Below are 7,500 nucleotides of genomic sequence, written 5' to 3'. Positions count from 1 at the left end.
TTTTCGCTCCCGTTACCGCTTCGTAGTCTCTCAGTGTCTCGCCGACAAGCTCGATGTGCTTTTGGCTAGACACTATGACGGTGACGTCGTCCGCGTATGCCGACACGCTCGTCCCGCATCCCAACTCTCGCGGGATGCCCCTCAGCGTCGCCAGCTTCCGCAGTAGTGGCTCGAGAGTCAACACGTACAGAAGCGACGAGAGGGGGCATCCCTGACGGACCGAACGTGCAATGTCGAAGGGTCTTGATAGATGCCCATTGACGCGAACTACCGAACGGATGCCTCTGTACAAGGCAGCCATCCAGCCGCGGAAAATGGGACCGAAGCCGGCTGCTATGAGGACAGCCTCCAAGTATTGATGGTCTACCCTATCGAAAGCTTTCGATTGATCTAAATTGATCAGGGCCCCACCCATGCCAGGTTCCTTAACTACCCTCTCTATGATGTAGCGCATAGAGAGGGTAGTTAAGGAACCTGGCATGGGTGGGGCCCTGATCAATTTAGATCAATCGAAAGCTTTCGATAGGGTAGACCATCAATACTTGGAGGCTGTCCTCATAGCAGCCGGCTTCGGTCCCATTTTCCGCGGCTGGATGGCTGCCTTGTACAGAGGCATCCGTTCGGTAGTTCGCGTCAATGGGCATCTATCAAGACCCTTCGACATTGCACGTTCGGTCCGTCAGGGATGCCCCCTCGGATAGATAGATAGACAGACAGATAGATAGATAGATAGATAGATAGATAGATAGATAGATAGATAGATAGATAGACAGACACAGGTATCGTTCATACGACAATCAGGCTCTTTTTGTCAAGCCATGCCGTACTCTCCGGTCAGGCTTTGTCATTGCAACATACCTATAAGGTAGCGAACTGGCAGAGATGTTAGCACGTTGGACGAAATGCTTAGCGGTATTTCCCCCGGCGCTACATCCTGAGTTCAAATACTGCCGAGGTCGACTTTGTCTTTCATCCTTTCGGTGTCGATAAATTAAGTACCAGTTAAACACTGGGATCAATGTAATCAATTACTCCCCTCCCCACAAGATTCAGACCTTGTGCCTTCAGCAGAAAGGATTATTATTATTATTATTATTATTATTATTATTATTATTATTATTATTATTATTATTATGAGAGAGCAGTGCATGCCATCAAATTGACACCGGGGTAAAGTATACGAAGCCCAGTATACCCATCATGACAACCCGTCTGATAAGGGCACACCAGGCACATACATCACAAGCATATGTACGCGACATAGTCATTTCATATCAAGATAAACAGCGCAGGACCTTGCAGGTGGGGCCCAGTTAGAATTTTTTTAGGTCGCGTAGCCCATCCCGCTCAAAAGGTCCCTAGATAAGGGTTGTTTAAGGATATTGAATGAAACACCCATGTTTCCAGGGGTGAATTATCCAAACTCCAAAGAATTCTTCTCAACACATGTCTATGATGCACTCTCAACTTCTGCTCGTGATCAGCGATGCACATATCATCAGGGACATGCTCAACTAGTTAGGGTCAAACAACTGACAAGCAAATCTGTGGTATTGAGTAGAATATTTGCTGTAGCCCATCTTTTTATACCAAGACAAAACAATGTATATGATAACACTTCCAATCAATTAAGATCAGAAGCCATGAGAGCCACTGTCTGGTACTGCATTATTATTATTATTATTGTTGTTGTTGTTGTTGTTGTTGTTGTTGTTGTTGTTGTTGTTGTTGTTGTTGTTGTTGTTGCTGTTGTTGTTGTTGTTGCTGTTGTTGTTGTTGTTGCTGTTGTTGTTGTTGTTAATAATAATAATAATAATAATAATAATAATAATAATAATAATAATAATAATAATAGATAATAACAAGAGCACTCAGAGAGCGCAAACTTCCACCAAGGCAACACCAACGCCCTCTCGACGATTAGACAGAGATATTTTTTGTAAATGAGAATATGTGAAATAAACTCGACTGCTCTCACAAGTGAGAAAACTAGAAATGAACCCAACCGCTCTCAAAAATTAAGTAAAAAAAAAAAAAATCAGGAAATATTATCTAGATTCCTTGTCCGGTACCGGATCGATCACAAAATCTAATCAGTTTGTACCAGTCACGAGGCTAAACATCCCTGAAAGTTTCATCCGAATCCATCCAGCGGTTCTTGAGATCCCTTGTCCACGAACAAACAAGCAAACAGACGACTGAAAACAATACATCCGCCTTTTGTTTAGGTGGAGTTAATAATAATAATAATAATAATAATAATAATAATAATAATAACAGGAAATTGCACTACTGGGCACAGCACACATCCTACGCAAAACACTCTCAATACAGTAACCATAAGAGCACCACAGCAAACCACAGCACATACCCAAGGCGCACAGAGCTGCGCTCGGTAGTGAAGTGAAAGCACGTTATAAAAATAAAACTACTGAACAATAATAATAATGTGGTCAAGTGCTAGGGTCGATGTGATTGATTTACCGCCTCCCTATAAATTTCAAGCCTTGTGCCTATAATAGAAAGGATTATTAAGGTGGCGAGCTTGCAGAATCGTTAGTATGTCGAGCAAAATGCTTAGCGGTATTTCATCCGTCTTTATATTCTGAATTCAAATTCCGCCAAGGTCGATTTTTGCCTCTCATCGTCTTGGAATTGATAAAATAAATACCATTTGAGAAATGTGGTCATTGTAATCGACTTAGTCACTCCCCGAATTTGCTGGCTTGGTGCCAAAATTTGAAACCGTTATTATAACTTGGCCAGGAGGCACACTTTCTTGAAATTCATCTCCACTTTCCATTGAAAGACTTAGACTCCACTTTCGCCCTCATCAGTTTTCCTGTTTTCCATAAACACTTATGTCCAATAACTGCCATAGGGCCTTGAATTACTTCTTGACAAACTTTTTGTATAGTGATCCAAGTACCGCCAGATGTTCCCTCACATTGTGGAATACAATATCTAATGCTTTTTGTATCAGCGCATGGGAAACTGATTCACTCACTCGATCAAACCTGGCAGCTGGGAAATTTGGTTTTTCTTCTCATTTTACTACGCTGGTATTTCAGATCGTCTGGCCTTAGCCGAGGCAGCCTGAGCGTCTCGGAACTTAATCACTGAATAATTGTCCTCCTTTCCTTGCCGTATTACTTAATATTAAATATTTTCTTTCTACTTATTCTACTATTTAACTTTTATTTCTTTTATTTGTTTCAGTTACTTGACTGCGGCCATGCTGGAGCAGCGTCTTTAGTCAAGCAAATCGACCCCAAGATTTATTCTTTGTAAGTCTAGTACTTATTCTATCGTTTCTTTTGCCGAACCGCTAAGTTACGGGTATATAAACACACCAACATCGATTGTCAACCAATGGTGAGGGGACAAATACAGACACACACAGACACAGACACACACACACACACACACACACACACACACACACACACATACACACACATATATATATACATACATATGACGGGCTTCTTTCAGTTTCCGGTCTCCAAATCCACTCACAAGGCTTTGGTCGGCCGAAGCTATAGTAGAAGACGCTTGCCCAAGGTGCCACGCATTGGGACTGAACCCGGAACCATATGGCTGCTAAGCAAGCTACTTACCACACAGCCACTCCTGCACCTGCATATTTTTTTCCTTTTTTTTTTTTGTGGAAGGCGTCTCTTAGTCATTAATCATGTAAAATTACGATGCTAATTTTTCACTTTTTCCCTGATTGCAATATTTAGTTATTGAAAGGCGGCGAGATGGCAGAATCTTTACAGCACCGGAAAAAATGCTTAGCATCCTTTTTCTCAGACTTCATGTTCTGAGCTCAAATACCGCCTGGGTTGACTTTGCTTTTCGTCCATTCGTGGTCGATAAAATAAATACCAGTTGATCACTGGGATCGATGTAATCGACTTACCAAACCCCCCAGCTTGTTGGCCTTCTGCTAATATTTAGTTACTAAATCTTTCTTTCGGCAGGTACATAGCAATCTATGCATCGCTTTGGCGGTAGTAGTAAGATCGAAATATACTCGGAATTGTCTCCCCTGCTGGTTTATTGGGGTTCATCTAATTTCCTCTCCGCGATAGTATGTCTAATTAGATTGTTAATATACTCTGGTAAATATGCTCACGCTTAATTGAACTTGGGATGTTGAATACCCTAGAACGATAGGTAGTGCGTAGATCTTCTTACGAATGACGCAGCAGAGAGTGTATCCAAAGATTGCGACATATTCTTGGAGAGATGGAGAGGGAGAGAGAGAGAGAGGGAAGAGAGGGAAGGAGTGAGAGAGGGAAGGGAGAGAGATAGGAAGGGAGAGAGATAGACAAAGGGAGAGAGATAGACAAAGGGAGAGAGATAGACAAAGGGAGAGAGATAGACAAAGGGAGAGAGATAGACAAAGGCAGAGAGATCGACAAAGGGAGAGAGATAGACAAAGGGAGAGAGATAGACAAAGGGAGAGAGATAGACAAAGGGAGAGAGATAGACAAAGGGAGGGAGATAGACAAAGGGAGAGAGATAGACAAAGTGACAGAGAGACTGAGCAGATTGACGAGGGTAAGGCTAGGACCTCGGCACGTAATTTGGGATAATGAAAAGAACATTTTCAGGTCTATTAGCCTTAATGATTTAAAGCGACTGCAAGTGTCTTCATACTTAGTGCCTGTGCATACACAGTGGTCAGTATGTTGGGGTGAAAAGATATTGTTTTGGCGAAGATTTATGTAGTATGTGCAGTGTGGAGCTGTATGAAAATAGGGTGACAAAAGGGGAAGCATTCTCCATGATATATTCCTTACAGGGGACTATCACATTTAAGAAAATAAAACGAAAGAATTCTGCAAAATGAGGCAGATGTGCTTCTAAGAAAGATGATCTATAATTTGAAAAGTAGAAGTACTTCGCTTGCCTGTACGACATATAGAGAGAACTTTAGAATTTTGGACGATAGTCTTGTGTTTGAGTTTAATCAAGCCGCTTTGTAAGAGGGAGTAATTTGCTCAAAGAGTCTTGTGAATTTGTAGCAAACTCACTTCCATGAATTGATACGAAGAGTTTTTGAATGTAAGAGAGATGTCGATAGACATGCGTAAAAATGAATGCTTTACTCACCGATCAAGCTGTTTCTGACTGGTCATGTATGAAGCACTTGTACAACCAAGTATGGTCATAACACTGGCAGATCTCCGAGTAGTCAGCTGATTTGAAGTGGCATAAGGGCCGACAGTTGGAGTGGGTGGGTCGCGTTTTTGTGGATGTGTGATGAGTTGCGCGATAAGACAGAGGACTGCAAAAGAATGGATTCTAACGTCAGTCATCAATATGAGGTGAATGTGAAAACCAAGAAGAGTTGCAAACATTCAAATCATAGAGAGCAAAGATTCTCGAGAAGTCAAATGGGATATATGTTCTTTATGTTGATAAAAAATACAGACGAAGAGCTATTGGTGGTTGAAGGAATTCGGAAAGCGGTAGAAGAAGCAGTTGTATTTAGAGAAATAAGGTAGTGAAACTTTGAACAAGGTTAACTGGGATGTCTTCGGTATTGATATCCAGAAGAGAAAGTGACAAGAAGGGTTGAATCTACATAAATCATTGTGCAGTATGAAGCTTGTGTATTGAATACAGCAGAGATACGTTACACTACATGAGAGATGAGATTTGTCTCTGAGAAGAATAGAATGGACGCTTTGCGAGGAAGCAAGTGATGTATGGGAGCTACATTGGGCAGGAATCTTTGTATATTGAAGGAGAGAAAGAGAATAGATTTAGTATTATTTTTAAACATGAAGTGGAGAGTACAGGCTATCTTTATGCTACGAGGTAGGCGTTCGAAACTCTTGCAATTGTGAATTCCACTAAAGCTTCCCATCAGCTAGGTGGGACACACACACACACACACACACACACACACACACACACACACACACACACACGTCAATATAAATATAATTGTACATATAGCTATAAATATATATATATATATATATATATATATATATATATATATATATATATATATATATATATATATATACATACATACATATATATCCATATACATATGTGTGTGTACACACACATGCATATGCATATATAATATGCATGATCAATTTGTGTGTGTGTATATATGCAAGTATGTATGCATAACATGTCCACGATATATATAAATTAGATAGATAGAAAGATAGATATATAGATAGATAGATAGATAGATAGATAGATAGATAGATAGATAGATATAGATAGATAGATAGATAGATAGATAGATAGATAGATAGATAGATAGATAGATATTTAGAGAAGGCGACAGAGCGGGGAGAGAGCCGTGATGGGGTTAGATAAACAGATGCAAATGTTCGTATCTCTATATATCCATGCAAACGTACATACATACATACATTGTTTCACTCATATACATACTTGTTTCACTCATATACATACTTGTTTCACTCATATACATACTTGTTTCACTCATTAGACTGCGGCCATGCGGTGGTACCGCCTGGTAGCGTTTAGTCAAATAAATCAACCCCAGTATATCTTTCATTCTTAGCCTGATACTTATTCTGTTGGCTCCTTTCTGTCGGTCCGCTAAGTTATGGAAACTTAAACGAACCAACACCAGTCAAGCGGCAGTGGGGAGACAAGTACAAATACAAACACACATGCGCATAGTAATGTGTGTGTGTGTGTGTGTGTGTGTGTGTGTGTGTGTGTGTGTGTGTATATATATATGTATGTACGTATGTATGTATGTATGTATGTATGTATGTATATAACTGCTTCTTTCAGTTTTAGTCAACCAAATCCATTCACAAGGCTTAGATCCGGAGCTATAGCAGAAGTCGCTTGCCCAAGGATCCACACGATGGAGTTGAACCCGGAACCATGTGGGTTCCGTGTTCAACATTTAACACTGTGAAATAGAGAGAGGCAATTGCTTTCACGTTTTTGGTACAAAGTCAGTTATTTAGGGGGAGAGATAAGTTAATGAGATCGACCTGTGCTTGACTGGTACTTATTTTTATCGATCCCGAAAGGACGAAAGGTGAAATTGACCTCGGAAGAATTTGAATTCAAAACGTAAAGACGGACGAAATGCTGCTAAGCATTTTGCTCGGCTTGCTAACGATTCTTTTCTACCCTAGGCATAAGGTCCGAAATTCTTTGGGAAGGGCTAGTCGATTACAGTACCCCAGTACGCAACTGGTACTTAACTTATCGACCTCGAAAGGATAAAAGGTAAAGTCGACCTCGGCGGAATTAGAATTGAGAACGTAAAGACATACGAAGTAACGCTAAGCATTTCGCCCGGCGTGCTAACGTTTCTTATTTCTTTATTGCCCACAAGGGGCTAAACATAGAGGGGACAAACAAGGACAGACAAAGGGATTAAGTCGATTACATTGACGCCAGTGCGTAACTGGTACTTAATTTATCAACCCCTAAAGGAGGAAGGGCAAAGTCGACCTCGGCGGAATTTGA

The 7,500-nt window shown here is 40.8% G+C and overlaps 2 long non-coding RNA genes across 44 annotated transcripts in view; one reads left to right on the top strand and one right to left on the bottom strand.

Moving 5' to 3' along the window:
- LOC106871257 (uncharacterized) overlaps window positions 1–7,500 on the bottom strand; it is a 434,384-nt gene that overhangs the window by 298,422 nt on the left and 128,462 nt on the right. For 41 of the 43 annotated variants that reach the window (XR_016237577.1, XR_016237575.1, XR_016237593.1 and 38 more), the window contains one exon: window positions 5,125–5,299. The exons of the other annotated variants lie outside the window; for them this stretch is intronic. This is a non-coding gene — a long non-coding RNA (uncharacterized LOC106871257). The remainder of the gene's footprint in view (window positions 1–5,124; window positions 5,300–7,500) is intronic. 43 annotated transcript variants of the gene reach the window in all.
- The window catches only part of LOC149131617 (uncharacterized), a 75,607-nt gene that overhangs the window by 63,666 nt on the left and 4,441 nt on the right, over window positions 1–7,500 (top strand). The window contains exon 2 of the long non-coding RNA XR_016237600.1: window positions 3,220–3,287. This is a non-coding gene — a long non-coding RNA (uncharacterized LOC149131617). The remainder of the gene's footprint in view (window positions 1–3,219; window positions 3,288–7,500) is intronic.

This window comes from Octopus bimaculoides, chromosome 20, assembly GCF_046866305.1.
Source record: "Octopus bimaculoides isolate indiv1 chromosome 20, ASM4686630v1, whole genome shotgun sequence".
Taxonomy (NCBI): domain Eukaryota; kingdom Metazoa; phylum Mollusca; class Cephalopoda; order Octopoda; family Octopodidae; genus Octopus; species Octopus bimaculoides.
Note: the sequence above shows the minus strand (reverse complement) of the source record. Positions and strands in the feature narration are given on the sequence as shown.